Source organism: Petromyzon marinus, unplaced genomic scaffold (assembly GCF_048934315.1).
Source record: "Petromyzon marinus isolate PM22_M1 ecotype Great Lakes invasive population unplaced genomic scaffold, UKy_Petmar_22M1.pri1.0 PM_G_Scaffold_83, whole genome shotgun sequence".
NCBI classification, from domain to species: domain Eukaryota; kingdom Metazoa; phylum Chordata; class Hyperoartia; order Petromyzontiformes; family Petromyzontidae; genus Petromyzon; species Petromyzon marinus.
This window is the reverse complement of record NW_027423039.1, coordinates 794,686-814,710: the sequence shown is the minus strand read 5'-3', so window position 1 is coordinate 814,710 and position 20,025 is coordinate 794,686. Positions and strand designations below refer to the sequence as shown.

Sequence of the window (20,025 nt, the reverse complement as noted above, 5' to 3'; positions counted from 1 at the left end):
ACGAATTGTAGTTTTGTCTTACGTGTCGACATAGATTTTGTCTAACTAGGACTAGAAGTGCTCCTTGCTGATTGACGTCTGGATGTTCGTACCTATCGGTTGAAGCAAACCACACTGCTGTTGTTGAGACGCTTTGCACCAATAAGGGTCCAACACATTGACAGCTTTCAGGCCAGGAAAGTCACAACATTTGCACACGAAGGACGCATTCACGCAAGTACCCCATGCTCCGTTTTGAAGTTTTAAAATGAAACATCTTTGAATTGTGTTGTGTTTTGAATTAGATGATTGTATTTCTTCATTAAAAGCTTGTCTCAATTTACATCTGGAAGACTTCATTGAAAAGGAGATTTCGTGTGAATTTTCTCTCAACGTTAAGTAGACGGCCTTGCCGGGGGTTCGGTTCGATGCGGACTATCACCTGTTTGGGATTGCGGGATCGAGCTAAGGCGACACGGAGCTGCTGGCCATGCGAGAAGACCGCCGTCTGCAGATCGATTCCAACGTAATCGAACGTCTGTCCCTGCGCCTCTGTCGTCAATGCAGGGGGTGCGTAGGTTTGCAGCGCCCCCTGCATGAAAACAACGGAAAGGTGCAGCGCTCATCACAGATAGATAAAGTTGTGCGCTTATATTTAAAATGTTATTTTATAAGGTGATGTTGAAATCGAAAAGTGTTTGGCCAGTTGATGATTTCAATCAGATTGATTAATTTATTATGAACCACATCCAAGCTTTTGTGGTCCTGTTGAGCTAAAGTTGGAAAAAGTCCGTGACTATAACTTCGCTCAATATTGTAAACGTGTTCTTTGGTTCTTTCGGTAAAGTCACGTAGAATGAGAATAAAATAATAAATTGATAAAATAATAATATTCTCACGACGTTTCGGCCACAACACAAGTGGCCTTCATCAGGTGAAGGGACGAGATTGTCTACGAGACTGTCTACCAGACAGTCTCGTCCCTTCACCTGATGAAGGCCGCTTGTGTTGTGGCCGAGACGTCGTGAGAATATTGTGTTATTTTATATTATCAATTTATTATTTTATTCTCATTCTACGTGACTTTACCGAAAGAACCAAAGAAGATGAATCATTGCGGTCACGAAAGCTTTAAATCGAAATTGTAAACGTGTTTCTATTATTTAGTTATTGTTTAATACAAAGCACTTCAGATAATGGGTTTCAAGATGTATTTGAATGGCACGTTCGTTGTTCCGTTGTTTAATGGCTTGGACGTCATGGCAAATGGCTTCCATCGATGTGGAAGTCAATGGTGGATGATAATTTGACATTTCGGTGTTGATTTGGAGTAGATTGTTTAACTGTTGCATACTGGGTGGTGAAATGCTTTGCCGAGTACCTGAACTGTTTGACCAACTGAATTCATGAAGAGTTCGATACGAGTTTGAGCGTTAATATTCTTGCGGAACGACGAAGATCTGATATTTTAAAGATTCCTGATCGTACGTTTATTGCGACAATGTTCACGGGGAACACGTGTGGAGGAGAGTTCCAGTTGAAGTCTCCCCTTACCTGGCAACCATGGTGGCTGTCCGCTGATCACTCTCGCTCCGTCACAGCTACGAGCTGTAGGGACAGGATTCTCCACCCTGGCGCTGTTTTAATTCACAGCACCAAGAGTGGAGAGCCTCATCCCTGTAGTGCCCTCCTGTTGTGCCGCATCATTTACCGCGTAACGAGGCAACGTTTTCATTAGTGCGTTCCACTACACACCCACACGAGCGAACCATGTGCAACAGTGTGCGTACATACAGACACGAACAAACACGCGGGTGCACATACACACACGAGCGCTTACTTGCAAACACGGGACGAGTGGAGATGCAAACACGGGTGTGGTCACCACCTGGCTAGCTACACTAGTCACGTGATAACTAGTATACTAAACTATACACTACACTATACACTACTATACACTACACTATACACTACACTATACACTGCAACTATACACTACACTACTATACACTACACTACACTATACACTACACACTACACTACTATACACTACACTACTATACACTACACTATACACTACTACACACTAGTGCTGCACTAGTCCCCAAACTGCAAAGACAAAGGCTCCCCAATGTAGACTGACGCATCCACAGACCCACACGTGGACCCACGGACTCGCACAGAAACCCACGGACTCATCGACTCCCACTGGGCGTGCGCTGTTAGCTAGCACCGGTGAGGGTCGCGATGGAACAACACCAGGGGCTGGTGTGGACAGAACCACGGCTGGCCGCTCTCAAATTCTGATGTTAGCACCCCCACCCACCTCACCACCTTAATTATGGCTGAGTCCACCTAAGTGACGCTCAGGACTGCTTCAGGTAAGGGGCCGACCTTAAATGACGTCACGTGATTTTAGAGGATTTTTGACCCCTCCCCCATCGTCATACGACGTCACGAAAAGTCAGACCCCTCCCCCTCAAATGTGACGTAACAAAGCTCTGCCCCCCCCCCCCCCCCAAAAAATAAAACATGCTTCAAATCCCTTTAAACTATTGTCATTGTTGTGCGTCGTTAATGTGGCGCTGCACTCTGATGTTGTAGGTAGAAAACATTACAAAGTCTATTTAAGTAGAACGCGTTTATATTTATTTAAAGTTGCGCAATTTGATGTGACGTCACTTTTCTCAACCCCCCCCCCCCCCCTTGTCACATCACAAACGTCTGAGCCCGCCCCCCCCCCCTCTAGGTGCGTGACGTCATTCACGGACGGCCCCTAATTGTCGCTGGTATTGGCCGTGAGCGAGAATAGCGCAGCGCCGCTAACCGCTACGCCGCGATGGTGCCCTTACCTGCATGACCAGAGACGCGGTCAGACGATGGGTGAGCCGCTGGTGCGGGCAGGACGAATGATCTCGGGCGTACCTCCTGGCGTGGAAGGCGAGGGAGGTCGGAGTGCGCGTGTGAAGAGAGACGGCAAGGGGCGGGAGGAGAGGGGGGCGATCGGACGGAGTGGAAGCAGGAGGACGAGGGCAGGAGAGGCAGCGGAGCCGTGGAGGAGTCTGGGCGCGCTTGATGGTGAAAGTTGACGTGGACGCACGCTGCAGAAGAGAAGAAAATCTTCACGCTCGGCGCCACACACAACCAGACGTAGCTCACCTCATCCGTCTTGCTGACGATGTGTAGGACGACTAGACTCTGAATGTCTTGTAGCTCTGTGGAAAGAAGGAGAGGTGTCTTGGGTCCAACAAGGCCCTCTGCCACCGGTGTGGGCGGGGGGGGGTACCCTAGTGGAGGGCTGATCGTGGGAGTGAGTCGAGGGGAGGGTGAGTGGTGGTTGACATGAATTTGAATTCTTATACATGCTATGTATTGTAACATTTATTGTCGTATGGGTTTACATATGGTAGAACATATAGGCTATTAGACGAGGACCAATTCAGTGCTAACATCGTTAACACGGACCCACATCCTCATCAGGGACCAACATCGTCAACAGGGATGCTCGCCTCGTCAATAGAGACCCACATCAAAAGAGACGCTCACCTCTTTAATCCAGACCCATATCTTCAATCGGGACCCACATCGTCAACAGTGACCCACAACATGAATATGGACACTCACCTCGTCAGTAGGGACCCACATCGTCAACAGTGACCCACAACATGAATATGTTCACGTTTTTTGTTTGTTGCAGTTGCACCCGAGTCAAGGGCCGCACGGCTCACAGGGCTCTACACCTGACACGTGAAACTTAAATTAAACTGAAGACGACGTCTCACCAGCATGCGTCTATCCTCCACGCGTGGCCTCTGTCACGCGACTTCCACAATTTCGCCTGAGAGTCTCCTGCCGCGTGCCCCCATAGGTCTTCTCCATCGGTCGCTCGACTCGCGTAGACCGTTCATCCACGTGGTCCATGTGGTCAAAGAAGAAGTTGGTACCAGCCAAGGCAGCACAACGCCAGTAACACAGACTTATGTAAATGGTCGATAAGAGTGAAGTACAGTACGTCATAACCCACTCATTTCTAATTGCTAATGCTGTGCCACCTCTGGTTCTAAGGCAAAGTGAAATGTCTGCTCTGGGCCGGTCAAGGACACCATTTCTGGGATGAAACTATCACATTCACGACACGTGATAAAGCATATAAGCAGTATGCACTGCTGTAACCTTAGCAGGTACCACCACGGTCAGTATGCACTGCTGTAGTGAAAGCAGGTACCACTACAGTATGCACTGATGTAATTATAGCAGGTACCACTAGTCAGTATACCTGCTGTAATCATAGCAGGTACCACTAGTCAGTATGTACTGCTGTAATCATAGCAGGTACCACCACAGCCAGTATGCACTGCTGTTATAGCATAAAAAAGATAACGATACTATCATAGAATGTTAACTAAACGAGCATACATTTTTAACTAATTTAGGATAAACATTAAACTTAATGAGTATGGATAAATAAACTACATTAGCATACAGATTAAAACTAATTAGCATAGGACAATCGTTGACCAATCGCTGCGCACCACCGCCGGAGACGCGCCCAGGTTTGCCTCTCGACCAAGCGGATCGCTGGCCCTCCCCCCTCCCCACTTTGGCACGCGGCGACCAATCAGATCGCGGGAGGACGCTACCATTTTTAATGCGTGAGTGTTAAGTTTTGTTTTAATTATTTTAATCTTTAAAGTTCGCGAGTGTCAAGGTAAGCTACGTTGACTTTTTTTAAAAGCATTTTCTCAAGAGAACCGTTGTTGCTGCTGCTGCTGCTGTGAAAGGCCCGGTACACCCTGAGGCCTTGCCTAGACTAGGACAGCCTTGATGTCACGTGGGTCCACACTCTTTGTTTCTTTCGGTAAAGTCACGGAGGTAGAAAATAAAATGTATTTATTATTTATTTTAATTACATTTTATTTTATACCTACGTTACATTTAATTTAAATTTTTAATTTAATTAAAATGTATTTTATACCTACTTATTTTTTTATAAATGAATATTTTTTATAATTTAAATTAAATTTATTTTATGTTATACCTACGTTAAATTTAATTTAATTTTGTAATAAATTAAATTTTATTTTTTTTATTTCATACCTACGTAAAATTAAATTGAAATTTTTAATAAATTAAATTTATTTAAATTAATTTTATTTTATACCTACGTTAAATTAAATTTATTTTATTTAAATTAAAATTATTTTATACCTACGTTAATTTTTTCTATAAATTCTTTTTTTAATTTAAATTAATTTTATCTTATACCTACGTTAAATTAAATGTTTTAATAAATTACATTTATTTTATTTAAATTACATTTATTTTATTTAATACCTACGTTTAATTTAATTTTTTAAATAAATGACATTATTTTATTTAAATTCATTTTATTTTATACCTACGTTAAATTAATTTTTCAATAAATTAAATTATTTTATTTAAATACATTTTTTTAATAATAAACTACATATATTTTATTTAAATTAAATTTATTTTATACTTACGTTAAATTAAATGTTTTAATCAAATTTCTTTTACATGTACAGTCATTTTAACTGCTCTGACTGCTACAAGCTAAGTGCGGCCTGGAAGCGTATTATTAAGTAATACATTTTACAATTACAATTCCTTATAGAGGAACCCCATACTAATTAACTGACTACGTATCTATATAATTAAAATACCGCACGCAGATACCGCAAAAGCGGACCCCGTTGTCAATGATATAATTCGATGTACGTACAGCAGTTGCTGTATGTACATCATTAAAATGACACCGATTGCAATACGTCACCAAAGACGACACAATTTTAATTTGACCCCCGGGTCTGATCGCGTTAACTGTGCAGGTGGCGGGTCGAGAGGTTACTTGCACGTGTGTGCAGCTTGTTGAATATTGACGTGCGATGACTTGTGGAGAGGAAGAATGATGATGGCGATACAAGTCTTGAAGTCTGACGTTGTTCTCCTAGTCGTGTAGCCTACCGCGTTTCCTCTGTGGAACTTTTTATTTTGTTGATTCTAACGATGTAACTGACGTAGGGCGGGCTTGGGAGCGGCGTTGACGATGTGTTTTGGCGTTGCACCAACCAGCACCTTTGCATTCAGAAGTTGGAGGTGCTTTGATTGTTACAGCGAGAGGTGGAATCATCACCGCCATCGTCATGGGTTTAAGTGGGCACGGAGCCCGTCAAGGGAATGGGTAGGTAGAGTAATGGGGTTGGAGAGTATACACAACTTGCATTTCTAGTCATTTCAACAATTTATGGGCATGCGCATCATTAACAGTATCCTGATTGATGAGCTAAACAAAATCGCAATTTAATCATCAATCTATTGTCATAAATGAGTCCGAAATATCAATAGTCATGCTCAAAACCGCATTCCTATTGTTATAAAAAATCATTGTACCCCCATTCATGATGACAATTCCAATATGGTCATTATGATGCTCAGAATTAGTTATATTCTCAGAATCATGAACATTTATTAAAACAGCAGTGTGCTCAAAATGCTCATTTAACAATTTCAACATGTACACAATCAATTCCAAGAGTCTTATCCAAGTAAGTCCTATGTATCGTGGTGTTTTCATGCGTATCCATTATTGCGTGCCCCCCCCCAAAAAATATACAAAAGTCTATTTTTATAATGTTTGCACGGTGTACAGTCTGGAAATTACCCACATGGCAAATTTAAAGCTTGGTGCGTGTCGGGAAGTACGCTAAACATTTTGAACAGACGCACACATTCACAACTTTGCCTTTGATATATATGGAGATTGGTAATAAATTGTTAATTTAACTACTTTCAAGCTGACTGATTGGAAATAGGAATAGCACTGGCTCACCACGGGGCTTGTCGCATGGTATCTGGGCACTTTATTTGAAGCGTAAACCCCACAGTGTGTGAGTTAAATTCCTCGCAAGTTGCGTCCACAGAGACAGACAGACAATGACGTTTCTAGGTAAGAGTAAGAAATTAATCTACGTGTCGAGGAGAGACGAGAGAGCCAAGAGGTCACCTCGTTAGACGGGGCGGCGCGTCAACCTTAGTCACGTGACTGAAGGAGTGTGGGCGTGCCGTGCGTGTGTGTCGTGTACCCACACGCACGCCCCACTAGACACCCACACGCACGCCCCACTAGACACCCACACGCACGCCCCGCTAAACACCCACACGCACGCCCCACTAAACACCCGCACGCACGCCCCACTAAACACCCACACACACGCCCCACTAGACACCCACACGCACGCCCCACTAGACACCCACACGCACGCCCCACTAAACACCCGCACGCACGCCCGTAGGGTCTCGAGGAGGGATCTACCCGGCACGGTGGGTCTTCACCCGAGGGCCCCCGCTAGCGGGGACGTCCCGCGGTTTCCCCGGACCGGGAAATTGTCCGAGCCCCCCCCAGACCGAATTACGCATGGCGGCGTGGGAGGGAACGGCCCCTAGGAGGATCTAAGAGAGAGCGAGGGACCGAGGGGATTGTCGGCGAGTCGGCGGCGGCGGGGGAAACGCAGAGCGCTCAAAACGTCCGCGGGAAGGATTCGAGCGGACGCGCGGGATGACGTCACGTGACCCGGGGATTGACGGGCTTTGAGAACGTAATGGGGGGTTGAAGGAGGGCAAATTGGGATCGGGGTTCTTCTGGAGCGGCGAGAGAGAAGAACGGCCGCCCTCGGCGGTCCGCGGGGGACGCCTCCGGGGCCGGGTTCGGCCGACGACGACTGCCCGGGGCAAAGTCTCCGAGGCGAGCGTCTTCCCCCCCAACAACGCCCCTCCCGCCGCCGCGCAGCTGGAAAGGCGAGCGAGCACGGGCGGCCGATCCGGGCCCAGTTCGCGGCGAGCCCCGGCCGGGGGGGACGGTCGCTCTCCGCCGAGGGGAGGCGGCAAGAGGTCAGGGCGCGGTCCGCAGGGAGCCCGGCTGGAGGGGAGGCCCGCAAGCCAAGGGGTCGCCATTCACGCCGGGAGTAAAAACCTTGGGGCAGGGTTGGCCGGCCGACGCGTTGCGCGTGAAGAGGGCTCAAAGGAGCGGTGGGACAGCGATCGGCGTCACCGCTGTGCGTGTGGGCGACTCCGATCAGTGCGGGTACCACGTGATCTCACGTACAAATAAATAATTAAATAGGCGACCGCTATTTAATTTTTAATTAATTGATTCCGAGCCGCCGGGCGGCTTGTTGACACGACGGCTTAGTGAAATAATTAATTGGTTATTTCATACCAGCTGCGAGCGGGCGATTACATCACGTTTAAACGTCATCACATTTAAACGTCATCACATTTAAACGACATGACGTCACATTTAAACAACGACAAGATGACGTCATCCGCACGGTTAGGACGCGCGCCAAATTAACCCCTAGGCTTCCGTCAAACGGCACAAAAAAAACTAAAAAAATTACTGTCTCGTTGAATCTTTTGTTCTGTTCAATTTATTTCAAAGCCGTCGTATGATGAGACGAAGAAGCAATTTGTAAGTATCACGGTATAATAATTATTATTATTTTACGTGGCATATCTCACAAAAACTCGTGGTCAAACTCCTCGATTATTTCGTGAAAGTCCACGTAGAAACGAGAAAATAACACATTAAATAATGGCAACACGACGTTTCGATCATGATCAGGTTTAAATGAAAGAGAAAACGAACCTAGTAAAGTTAATAATATTAATATAATTCAATAAAACACACACAGAGACGTCTCACACAACGGTCAACACCCTACCTGGTTGATTGACGTTGGAAGACCACGCCCACACACGTGATCGTCTAACACGGTCGATTCCCACGTATTTACAGTAGGAATCGATTAATGAAGGTTCATTTTAGACCACTGTTGAGTCCCATGTTATCACAACGGAAATCGATTTCATTAGCCTAATCCATTATAAATCGATTCCCATGTTATCCCAAAGGAAATCGACTCCATACATTCATAACTCACCTATAATCGATTCCTAATTTTATCCCATGAGGAATCGACGCGTGTAAAGTTAATCGAACCTTAAATCGATTTTCTCTGCACGTGACTTGGCGTGTTGTGAATGGCGATGCGGAAACTCTTCGTCCTCCACCTCGTCACGTGGTGCAGCAGCCACGGTGAGCCGAGCCAATCGATACATCGGTGGAGCGGTGGTGCAGTGGTTAGCGCACTGTGTGTGTGTGGGGAGCGGTGGTGCAGCGCACTGTGTGTGTGTGGGGAGCGGTGGTGCAGTGGTTAGCGCACTGTGTGTGTGGGGAGCGGTGGTGCAGTGGTTAGTGCACGGTGTGTGTGGGGAGCGGTGGCGCAGTGGTTAGCGCACTGTGTGAGTGGTGTGTCTGTGTGTTGTGTGGTGTGTGTGTGGTGTGTGTGTGTGGTGTGTGTGTGTGGTGTGTGTGTGGTGTGTCTGTGTGTTGTGTGTGTGTGTGGTGTGTGTGTGTGGTGTGTGTGTGGTGTGTCTGTGTGTGGTGTGTGTGTGGTGTGTGTGGTGTGTCTGTGTGTGGTGTGTGTGTGTGGTGTGTGTATGGTGTGTGTGGTGTGTCTGTGTGTGGAGTGTGTGGTGTGTCTGTGTGTGGTGTGTGTGTGGTGTGTGTGGTGTGTCTGTGTGTGGTGTGTGTGTGTGGTGTGTGTATGGTGTGTGTGGTGTGTCTGTGTGTGGAGTGTGTGGTGTGTCTGTGTGTGGTGTGTGTGTGGTGTGTCTGTGTGTGGTGTGTGTGGTGTGTCTGTGTGTGGTGTGTCTGTGTGTGGTGTGTGTGTGGTGTGTGTGGTGTGTCTGTGTGTGGTGTGTGTGTGGTGTGTGTATGGTGTGTGTGGTGTGTCTGTGTGTGGTGTGTGTGGTGTGTCTGTGTGTGGTGTGTGTGGTGTGTCTGTGTGTGGTGTGTGTGTGTGGTGTGTCTGTGTGTGGTGTGTGTGGTGTCTGGTGTGACTGTGTGTATGGTGTGTCTGTGTGTTGTGTGTGTGTGTGTGGTGTGTGGTGTGTCTGTGTGTGGTGTGTGTGTGTGGTGTGTGTCTGTGTGTGGAGTGTGTGGTGTGTCTGTGTGTGGTGTGTGTGTGGTGTGTGTGGTGTGTCTGTGTGCGGTGTGTCTGTGTGTGGTGTGTCTGTGTGTGGTGTGTGTGTGGTGTGTGTGGTGTGTCTGTGTGTGGGGTGTGTGTGGTGTGTGTATGGTGTGTGTGGTGTGTCTGTGTGTGGTGTGTGTGGTGTGTCTGTGTGTGGTGTGTCTGTGTGTGATGTGTGGTGTGTCTGTATGTGGTGTGTGGTGTATGTGGTGTGTCTGTGTGTGGTGTTTGTGTGTGTGGTGTGTCTATGTGTGGTGTGTGGTGTTTGTGTGTGTGGTGTGTCTGTGTGTGGTGTGTGTGGTGTTTGTGTGTGTGGTGTGTGACTGTGTGTGTGTGGTGTGTGTGTGTGGTGTGTGTGGTGTTTGTGTGTGTGGTGTGTGTGACTGTGTGTGTGGTGTGTGTGACTGTGGTGTGTCTGTGTGTGACTGTGTGGTGTGTCTGTGTGTGGTGTGTGACTGTGTATGTGTGGTGTGTGTGGTGTGTGACTGTGTGGTGTGACTGTGTGTGTTCTTCTCAGCCCCTCCTCAGAATTCACGCGTGTGTAGTGGGTTCCAGGACACGGAGACGGCAGAATAGAAGCAGCACTATTTATTTAAACCTTAACAAGGGTTACACTAGAAGGGGTAGCGGCCCCTCCACCCGTATAACTCAGGAACACACCCCAGGCTCTCTAGCCTAAGCTCTAGGCTCCCAGTTCCTCCTGGTAGGGCTCTAAGGGAGGCTATCAGATCCGGCCCTGGTTAGGCACAGATCTCGGCACCCCGCCGACCAGACCGGCCCTTAGAAGGACTCTGACTCTGGGGCTCTGGGGCCGCACCACTGGCTTGCTGTGCCGGCCCTGAAAAGGGCAGCGGTCACAGGAGTTCCAGGGTCTCACCTAGCTGGCCTTCTTTCTTCACTGGTTGCTTCAGCCTCGGGCCCCACACTCTGCCCCCAGCTCCCTGGCTCCCCGCACTTTATACCCACTGGAGCCTTAGCGGACGTTGTTGTAGCCACCAAGGTGTGGGTGAACCACACCTTCCCGTGTCATGTGTTTATTCCCCATAGCACCCCTACATCACCCCCTCCCGTGTAACCCGCAGCCGTCCCGGCTGCAACAATACTCGAACAATAAACACAACAAACCCTCACCCGTGCGTGCCTCATAAGAACGAACACCCCAATAAATAACCCAACCCACCTATACAAAATTACACTATATACACATATACATTGTACCCGCCCCCCCCATCAACGCAGCAAGAAAACTTAACAGTGAACAACAAGAGTAACAAGAACCATTTTTACAACAAGCGGCGCATTTTGGCGCGAGTCCGATTTGCGGGTCCATCGTAGGGGGAGGGTCCGGTCGGCCCGGCAGTGGGCACCGGCTGTGCAGGTGCACCGTCTTCCGTCACCCCGGAAGGGCAAACTCCGTCCCCACCGGGTGGCGCAGGCGCGCTGGAAGCCGTCATTCTTGAGGCGCCTGAAGGTGGAACAGTTAGTGAAGCATCAAGGGCAGGTGACGAAGACGCCGTCCGGGAGTCAGCGGAGACATCACATGCTCGGCCTGTGTAATGTGGAGGGACGCGCGGCGCCACAAACGGCTTCAGACGCGAGGGGTGTACGTACCAGCGGCGTTTCCCCCACTGGATGCGAACGCACTGCGGCCGCATAACCTTCACAATAACCACAGGGCCCCTCCAAGGCCGCAACAATTTCGCCGAGGTCGCCAACGGCACCTGAGGGCAGTGCAGCCAGGCTTGATCGCCTGGCTTCCACGCATGTGTGCGTGATTGGCGCGATCGCAACCTCTCGTTGGCCTTCTGCCGAGAGGAAGAGTTTTGGGCCGCTGCCTCCCGCGCCTCGGTCAACCTCAGGATATTAAATTTAACGTGGTCGGCCAATTTCGATTTTCTGCTGGTTTCCGAGACGCGGAGCTGATTCGCAATTGGTGGGTCAACGTCGCGACCGTACATCAAAAAGAACGGCGAGAAGCCGGTTGCCGCGTGAGGAGCCATTCTATAGGCGGCCAAAACCCCCGGAATGTGAAGGTCCCAATCGGTCTGGGAGTCACACACCTGGTGACACAACATAGATGTGAGCGTCCTATGCAGCCGCTCCACCATGCCATCGGTTTGTGGGTGATAGGGGGAAGTGCGAATCTTTTTCGTACCAAGAAGCGCACACACCTCGTGCAGAAGGACGCCAGAGAAGTTCTTCCCTTGGTCAGTCAGCAGCCGTTCGGGAGCACCCTTGTCGAGGACATAGCCCTGGACAAAGGCCTCGGCAACGGCTGCTGCTGACTGGTTAGCAAGAGGCCATGCCATAGGCCATCGGGTGAAATATTCCACGCCAACCAGCAGGTACTTGTTACCCCTAGGGGTCGCAGGGAAGGGCCCCAATATATCGAGTGCGACGAGTTCGTTAACCCGAGAGACCGTGATAGATTGTAGCGGTGGGCAGGCGCCTTTTGCTGGTGGTTTTCGTTGGGCGCACTGAGTGCATGCACCCAGGAGGTCATCCACATCCCTTGCCATACCCGGCCAGAAGAAATCCAGCTGGAGCACGGCAAGGGTCTTGTGGGTCCCCAGGTGCAAAAGTCGCTCGTGTGCGGCCCAAACGGCCTTACCCCGCAATGCGGATGGCACCACAAGCCTGTGACGGCAGGCCCTCCCATCCCAATGCATTAGGAGCCCCTGGAGCAGCCCGTACGAATCAATCCCCGCGACCCCCCGCACGGAACCCCCTGCGCGACGACGCAACGCGAGGAGGGATGCGTCCTCCATCTGGAGGCGCCCCCATTCCGCAACGGACAACCCCAGCAAGGAGTCCGCACCTCCCTCCCCGACAGGACCCTCAGGCAAGGGGTCCTCAGTGGCAGCAGCGAGAACCGGGATATCTAAGGGGGGGCTATCCTCTGGCGGCTTACAACGCCCCGATCCCCTGAGACAAGCGCAATCTGAGGCGGGCGGCAGGCGAGACAGCGCATCCGCATTAGTGTGCCGAGCACCCTTCCGATATATGGTCGTGAAATCATAATCCTGAAGGATTTCGAGCCATCGGGACAATTGCCCCGAAGGCTGTGTCACCCGCAAGGCATATTGTAATGCCGCATGGTCCGTACGGACAGTGAAATGCCGACCGTACAGGTATGGGCGATACTGTTGCATAAAAAATACAATAGCCAAGAGTTCCCGACGCATGACGCAGTATCTCTGTTCCGCCGGAGACAAAACCCTACTGCCATAAGCCACGACGCGTTCCACACCACAGATCACCTGTGAGAGCACACCCCCAATGCCCGTATTGCTGGCGTCTGTATCGAGCAGGAAGGGTTCCGAAAAATCGGGGTAGCTCAATGGAGGGGCCCGCACGAGAGCGTCGCGAAGGGAACAAAAAGCGACCTCCTCCTCCTGGCCCCAGTGAAATTTCACTCCCTTCGCCGTCAGAGCGTGTAAGGGCTTAGCAATGGTCGCGAAATCCGCGACGAACCGCCGGTAATAAGACGCAAATCCAATGAAACTCCTGACCTCAGCCACCGAGGTGGGGGTTGGCCAGGAGTTGACACACTGCGTCTTTGCGGGATCGGTGGATATGCCCGAGCGGCTGACGATGTGCCCCAAATAGCGTACGGATTCCCGTAGCAGGTGGCACTTTTGCGGCTTAAATTTCAAATTCGCAGCACGCATTTTGAGGAACACGGCGCGCAAGCGCAAAAGGTGTTCGTCAAATGTCTTGCTGAACACGATGACGTCATCCAGATAGATCAAACAGACGTTCCACTGTAAGCCAGCCAAAACCAGTTCCATAAGGCGCTGAAATGTCGCCGGAGCGGAGTGTAATCCCATAGGTAACCGGTTAAATTGGAATAGGCCGTGTGGTGTGCGAAACGCAGTCTTTGGCTTGGACTCATCATCCAATGGGAGTTGCCAAAATCCGGATAACAAGTCCAACGTAGAAAAAAAACGTGCGCCAGCCAGAGCATCCAGAGATTCGTCCATCCGGGGAAGTGGATACGCGTCGGCCACGGAGATCTTATTAAGGCGGCGAAAATCCACACAGAATCGCAAGGACCCATCGTGCTTTTTGACAAGCACTATGGGTGCTCCCCATGGACTGGTGGAAGGGGCTATAATGTCTGCAGCCAGCATGTCATCCACTGCCAATTTGACATGATCTTTTTCGGCCGGACTTAACCGAAAAGGATTCTGGCGTACCGGGGCATTGTCACCCGTGTCAATGTGGTGACGCAACAATTTCGTGCACCCAATGTCATATTTGTGTTTACTAAAAACATCGGAAAATTCCGTCAGAAGGGTGCGTAGGCCGGCACGCTGGGAGTCGGACAGATCACTCGTGCCCGAACATAGTGTGTCCATCCAACTATCGTCCCCCTCAGAATGCGGTTGAGCCAGAGGATCGGTCCCCACATTACCCATAACCGTGTCTACCACGGGGACCGGTGTCGCGTGCGCGAGCACAGTTCCCTGAGGAACGACGGCCGTCTGTACGCCAACGTTAAGGACGAGGATAAACGGGTCATCGCTCCCCTTAACGAGCGTTTGAGCGGCCACCAGATCCAGCCCGTTTTCCCCAGCCCTCGAGGGCCCTAACAGAATTCCCTGGTCCAGAACACCGGGCACGAAAGGCCGACGCAAGCGAAGGGGCACGAGCATTTGCGCCCCGGGAGGTACACGCACCGTCCGAGTGACGAACGCTTGTATCGACGCGCACGCTGCCCTTGAGGTGACAGGGGAAGGCAGGAATGTTACCCGTCGGCCCGAGGGAAGCTCGATGCAACCCTGATCAATTAGAATTTTAATCGGCATTTTGCCCAAAAAGTCCGTCCCCAACAAGCACGGAACCGCCAGCGAGGACGAGACTAATATCGGCCCGGAGAGTTTGATATCGCCAATGCAAATTTGTGCTCGAATTTGGCCTATGATACCCAGCGAACCCCCGTTCGCTGCGTAACACGGAACGGTGACTGGGAGCAAGGGGCGGCTTTGAACGGGAAGAATATTATAAATCAAGTCTGACACAATGGTCGCCGAAGCTCCCGTATCGACGAGGATACGCACCTCGACCCCGTCAATGCGACCCGCGACCACGGACGAGCCTGCCGACGCAGCAACAATGCGGTGGGCCAATTCCGTCCACTGCCCCGGCCCGAGCACCCTCTCGACCCCGCCGCCACCCAACAAACCAATGGGCGTACCCCGAGGCCCGTACACCGAAACGCGCGAGGTGGGGACAGGTGTGTGCACAGGCCGAGCATGTGGGGTGCCGCGACTTGCCGGGTTGCGATGCGGAGGCCTGTAGGCTGGATCGCCGTCCGACCGTCCCGGCTGTCGTTGACGAGGCGCCCGGCATTCCGCAGCCACGTGGCCCTTGCGGCCACAGTTGTAGCACGTGATGAGCGCCTTGGGGTGCTCCTGGCGATCCGGTGTGGTCCGAGCCGGCCTCCCTCCGGATCTCCACTCCACCGGGCGACCCGCCGCGAAGACCTCCTCGGAGGGGGGGATGGTCGGCGTCCCAGCGCACACCGCAGCTGCGCCCTTGGGGACGAGAGGTGATCGACGCTGCGCTATCAGGTGCGCGTGGATGTGTCTTGCTGCCCGCAAGGAGCACATGTCCGCGTCGTCCTCTGCGACGATGACGATCTGTAGCTCCTGGGCCAACGCCAGGAGCTTCTCCGTCACCATCGCGTCCACCCCTTCGCCGTCCATCCGCGGGAAAGCCGCTTTTGCGAGGGCCAGGAGAGCCGTGCGATACGCCAGCGGTGGCTCCTTCTGGCCCCTGCACCGCTCGTGGAAGAGTTTGCGGCAGTCCGACGATGGCCCGTAGACTATGGTGAGGACCTGGAGCGCCGACTGTAGCGTAGATCGCGTTGATCTGGGAGCTGTGATGAGCGTAGCAAGGGCGTCATCGTCCAGCATGGCCGGTAGCGCACTCAACGCCTCGTTGTCCGTCCAGCCGGCCATCTCTTGATGAGCGAGAAAGCGGCGTTGAAAGGCCCCCCAGTCGCCGCCGTCTGAAACGAACTCCTTCAACACCGGCAGGCGTTGTTGAAACGATGGCTTCGTCTCTGAGAGGTGCCGCGCGCCATTTCCGGCCTCTCCACCGGTGTCTGTGGGGCTGGGGACACCCATCGGCGGTCGCGCAGGTGATGACGATGCGCCCGCCGATTGGTCCTGACAGCGGGCGTCCGTTGGTGATGACGTCACCACCGCTGATTGGCCCACAGCGTCCACGTGGCGCTGCGACCCTCCAATCGCCGTGGCGGACACTGTCATGGCGGCAAATCCGAAATCTGGTGGCTGTGTTTCGGCGGGAATGGCCGTTGAACGGCGTTCGTCTCTCTGCCGCCTTTGCGCCCGCAGCCCCGCGCGGTTGATTTCCTCCAGCGTGGAAGCCGCGGCATACAGCAGCTCAGCCAGTCGAGAGTGAGCCGCCTGCAACCCGTCCTCCATCGGCGGCCACTCCTCCAGCGGCGGCTGCTGTTGGGGCGTCTGGGACATCCCAGGATCGTCGGCCGCGGCCTCTGGCGCAATCCCAGGCGAGCCGTCCTCCTCCTGGGGTTCCTGTGATCGGTTTGTACTCCTTGTGTCCATTTTAAGACCACTTCTGACACCAGTTGTAGTGGGTTCCAGGACACGGAGACGGCAGAATAGAAGCAGCACTATTTATTTAAACCTTAACAAGGGTTACACTAGAAGGGGTAGCGGCCCCTCCACCCGTATAACTCAGGAACACACCCCAGGCTCTCTAGCCTAAGCTCTAGGCTCCCAGTTCCTCCTGGTAGGGCTCTAAGGGAGGCTATCAGATCCGGCCCTGGTTAGGCACAGATCTCGGCACCCCGCCGACCAGACCGGCCCTTAGAAGGACTCTGACTCTGGGGCTCTGGGGCCGCACCACTGGCTTGCTGTGCCGGCCCTGAAAAGGGCAGCGGTCACAGGAGTTCCAGGGTCTCACCTAGCTGGCCTTCTTTCTTCACTGGTTGCTTCAGCCTCGGGCCCCACACTCTGCCCCCAGCTCCCTGGCTCCCCGCACTTTATACCCACTGGAGCCTTAGCGGACGTTGTTGTAGCCACCAAGGTGTGGGTGAACCACACCTTCCCGTGTCATGTGTTTATTCCCCATAGCACCCCTACACGTGCATTAACGTTAATGGAAGTCAGCTTGAACTATTTGTTAAAATAAATTAAATTACCCCGATGTGATTTGTTAAAATAAATATCACCCTGTATATTTCATTTCAGGCAATGTTATTGACTGTTTATTTTTTGTAAACGTTTAGAAGGTTGGTTTATAAAGGGTAGCGCTCAAAGCCTTACAGAAACCAATGAAAATATATATTTTTTAAAACAAAATATTTAAAGTGACTGAAACATATTCTTGGTTCTTAATTACTTTCATCCAACTTGTTTTCCATTTGTAGGAGTTCTCAAAGTGAAGAAAGGAAGCATGTCCCTTCCCATCGACGACCTTTCAAAACACATTTATCGCCTTGGCCGGTTTGTAAATTGCCCATCAAACTTACAGCCGCTGATGCAGGATCTGGCCAAAGCTGGATTTGTTTTTACATCGGAAAGGTAAGACATTGTTGAATGCTTCTCCTGCAAAGGGGTGATCGGTCATTGGAAGTCAGGTGACTCAGCTTAAAGGTCGCGGTCTGAGCTTGGCTGTGTTCGCTCCAACGCTGTCCTCTGGACAGCCCGGTCCCTTCACCTGATGAAGGCCGCTTGTGTTGTGGCCGAAACGTCGTGAGAATTTTATAGTGTTATTTTATCAATTTATTATTTTATTCTCATTCTACGTGGTGGTGACTTTACCGAAAGAACCAAAGAAGATGAATCCTTGCAGTCACGAAAGCTTTAAATCGAAATTTGGGTCGAACTTGCCGCACTATTACCAATTATCTTTCGTCGTTTTATTTTGGCAATCCGGTGTTTGGGAAATACTTTCCAGTGTCGCTGATTAGAAGGAATCTAATAGCTGGGGGTCCCTTTGATTAGGGGTAGGCAATGAAATATTTGATTGTGTTTACTTCTGCTTTGGATTTTTTTAAAAGTTGACCTTCATTAGGAGTTGGAATCGCCATTAACCCCCCCCCCCCCACCCTGTTTCTACTCATATCCTTAATTGTGTTACTGAGGGCATTCTTCCCTCGGCAGTGGTGCCTCAGGAAGTATCTATAGCTACAACTTAAAACGTATTGAAATATCTTCTGCATATCATAGCATAAACATGATTCATCGAGAAAATATGAATATCGAATATGCACAAATGCTTTTTTGTTACTTTCTGTGTATCCCTCCAGCAATGTGTGAGTGCGTGTCCATGAGATAGGTCAAATGCAGCGCAGGAGAATAACGTGCGGTACATATGTGTGTGGTCACAGGCGATGGCGACGGCGTGAAGTGCTTCCACTGTGACTGCGGTTTACCCAACTGGGAACGAGGTGACAATCCTTGGCATGAACATGCCACGTGGTTTCCCAGGTAATGCATTTGGGCACCTGCTACGTGGTGAAACGAACACCAGGTGGGTGGACATCTCGATTTGAAGCTTTCGCGACTGCAAGGGTTCATCTTCTTTGGTTCTGTCGGTAAAGTCACCACCTAGAATGAGAATAAAATAATAAATTAACACCATAAAATTCTCACGTCGTCCCGACAGTTCTGTACCTTTCACCTGAAGACGGCCGCTTGCGTTGTGGCCGAAACATCGTGAGAATTTTATTGTTTTATATTTTTATTTTTCTATTTAAAGCTTTCGCGACTGCAAGGGTTCATCTTCTTTGGTTCTTTCGGTAAAGTCACCACCACGTAGAACGAGGATAAAAATAATGAAATGAAACGGAACGTCGCGAGAATTTTATTGCTTTATTTTATTATTTTATTCTCATTCCACATGGTGACTTTACCGAAAGAACCAACGAAGACCAGATGGGCACTTCAAATACCCGAGCAACGTGATGTTCTATCAAGAGCTCTGACAAAGGGCTTGAAGTGAATGCACTTGAATGTTGAATCACAAATGACGGCTGTGGCACTGACACCTGCTCTGTTTTGCTCTACAGATGTTCATTTCTTTTGCAACAGAAGGGTGAAGCTTTCGTGAATGAAATAATGATGCAACATCCACAATTGATAGGACTTAGGGTAATGCGCACTCGTTTTGTTGGGTATTATATAATGTGCATACTGACATTGAAAAACACAGTTCCCGTTTGTCTTAAATGTAGTGAAAAATACAATTGTCCGAGCCGACTTTCGTTTCATGTAGTTGATATAGATTTATGTTTATAGAGTATTTAACAAAAAAAATGTTTTACGTGATTGGGTTTGCTCTGAATTCTGTTTGGTATTTTGAAGCTTTTGTCTGTCGTTGTTTTGGCGCTGATTCTATTAATTCTGTTCTGATTTAGATTTGCTTCGATGTATGTACTGCTACGTTATTGCTTTTGTCATTTTGGTGACCTACGTCAGTGAGTTCTCAGCTGTTAAACAAAACAGACTAATGTTAAACTAAGCATGCAACAGAAATGCTGTAAATCGTTCAGCGTAATAATCTAGAGTATTTGGCTGGTCACCAATATGCTTCGTGGTAAATAGAGCCTAGACTTAACAGGGCCTAAGCCCTCTTCCACTCGATACAAACATTGCCCCGGACCAATGCAGATGTCACTCCCCCACTAATATTAGCCGTGGCTCATCTGTGTACTGGACGTCTGTGAAAAAGAGCTTCATAGCTCATCAGATTCGCCCAGTATATTCTGATTGCAACGCGCCAGCGTCTGGACCAAATCTCTAACCCAACAGCATAAAAACCCAGTTTGAATAGCTGCCAATTAAATATTGAATGCACAAGTTGTTAAAATGCAATTATTTTATTTCGATTTAAAAGCTTTCTTGACTGCAGGGATTCATATTCTTGGTTCTTTCGGTAAAGTCACCACCACGTAGAAGGGAAACGATAAAATAATAAAAAATAAAACGATTCAATT

The 20,025-nt window shown here is 49.9% G+C and overlaps 1 long non-coding RNA gene across 2 annotated transcripts; it reads left to right on the top strand.

Annotated features, from left to right (window-relative positions):
- The first annotated feature begins 9,014 nt into the window (after positions 1-9,014).
- On the top strand, positions 9,015-20,009 carry LOC142921670 (uncharacterized). Of its 2 annotated transcripts, XR_012939614.1 has the most exons (4): positions 9,015-9,094; positions 17,455-17,608; positions 18,418-18,517; positions 19,099-20,009. It is a non-coding gene; the product is annotated as an uncharacterized LOC142921670 (long non-coding RNA). The 2 variants fall into 2 exon arrangements; XR_012939613.1 differs by having other exon boundaries at positions 18,418-20,009.
- Positions 20,010-20,025: the final 16 nt, after the last annotated feature.